Below are 1958 nucleotides of genomic sequence, written 5' to 3'. Positions count from 1 at the left end.
CAGGGACTGTGTCCGGGTGCTAGTGCCAATAGACAGCTACCAAAATTGTGTCATATCCAGCGGATTTGTTAAATGGTCCTGAGAAATCGATAGCAACAGATTCGAACATTCCACATGGTAGTTGGAGGGTTTGCTCTTTCCCTTCTGGTAGTGGTGTTCACTTCTTGTTTGGTTGGCAGAGTTCTCATTGTTTGACGAAATTGCGGAAGTCTTTTTGCATTTCAGGCTAGTAAACATTCTCAAGCATATTGGAGGTTGCGGTCCGCACTATGGTGTCCTTTGTTGTGGATTTCGGTAATGACATATGCCCTAATAGTCATTCCATTGAACATATGACCTTTGGGGATGTATAGGCAATGTTCATCATAAAGGGTGCTGGTATAGACCATTCCATTGGATATGTTGTAGGGGGCGAGATCTCTATATCTGGAGCTGTCTATAGCTTTGAAATAGATCTGGTTATGGTGATATCCTGCTATTATTTGGCTTCGAAAAGTGAAAGTTAGTTCTTCTGTAGTTGATCTAAGATCTTGTTCATCCTCAATGAGAGACCCTCTGGTCGGTTCAATAGAATTCTCTTCTTCTTCTTCCAAGGTTACATATAGTTGTCAGCAATGTTCAGGAATTGTGTAGGGCATGACAGAAACAATGGTGTCATGGTTGTATACTCGTAAGAGTCCACCATCTAGTAGTCGTGAATTGATTATGGGAAGCGAGGATGGCAGTGCTGACTGCGGAGTGTGTCGGTAGGAGATTGCATCTACGTAGGCTGCTGCTTGTTCGAGTTCTTCAACACCTTGGTATCATCTTAGGATCGGGTTAAGAGCAATGGGAGGTTGGGTTGATCTATCTTCATCCAATATCTCTCCTGCTCCTTCTGCGGTGTCGAAACTGGTATTTTTAGAATCATCAGCAGACATATAGTACGGTCGCTGGTATCTGTTGCCAAATTTAATCTTAGTCTAGTGAAAAGGGCATGTATCTAGATAACAGTAGGACCAGTGGAGTCTGCTTTGTTCAAGCTCCCGAGGAGGTGTGCTGCGGACGGTGTATTTGTCTTTCCATTCGCTATCAATATCTTTCCCTAGTTCTGTTCCGGCAGCTTGGTACATGGTGTAAGAGAAAGAATTGGAGGAAGCGGCAGAGCTGGCAGTAGCTATCGATGGTTCTTGTTCATAGCAGGTGTCGTCAGGGCTATCTTTGCTTTGTCTTGTGTGTTCATGAATAAGAGGCGGGTCAGTGAGTTCATAGTTCCCGTATAGGCGAGATAGACCATCAGCAAAATAGTTTGTTCTTCCTAGAGTATAGATGATTTTTGCATCGTATTTGCTGATTTCTCCTATCCATCGCGTTCTTCTTCTTCCAGGGATCCTTTCCGTTTTAAGGTTAGTAATGGGCTGATGGTCGGTGACAATGGTGAAGGTATTGCCTATCAGGATGTGGTTGAATGCAGCAAGAGCATCAATCACAGCAAGGGCTTCCTTGTCTGTCGTTCCATATTTCGTCTGTGAATTAGTAAACTTCCTCCTGTGTAATACCGCCGGTCTTGCCGTTTCATGAGAGGCTCCCTGTCCAACCCATACTCCAACTCCAACATCCGATGTATGAGTAATCAGCCATATCGGTTCTGGTTTACTGTAGTCGATGGGTTGTATAACATTGGCTTTTTTAATCAATTCCTTGATCTTGAAAAAGGCTTGATCATGAGTGTGGGTCCAGACAAATTCCACATTTCCGGTAATGTCTCTGAGTGGTGCTGTTACAGTGGCGTGGTGTGGTAGGAACTGGGAGATATAGTTGACTAGTCCTAGGAATCGCATGAGTTCCTTTCGATTCCCGGGTGTTGTCCATTCCGTTAAATATGATATTTTTCCAGGGGCTGCATATATCCCTTCGTCATCTATCACATGTCCTAGGATATCGAGTTTATCGGCAAATAGAATTGATTTGTTTCTGCT

Source organism: Tuber melanosporum (assembly GCF_000151645.1).
Source record: "Tuber melanosporum whole genome shotgun sequence assembly, scaffold_266, strain Mel28".
Classification (NCBI taxonomy): domain Eukaryota; kingdom Fungi; phylum Ascomycota; class Pezizomycetes; order Pezizales; family Tuberaceae; genus Tuber; species Tuber melanosporum.
The sequence above is the reverse complement of the archived record's forward strand: the minus strand, read 5'-3'. Positions refer to the sequence as shown.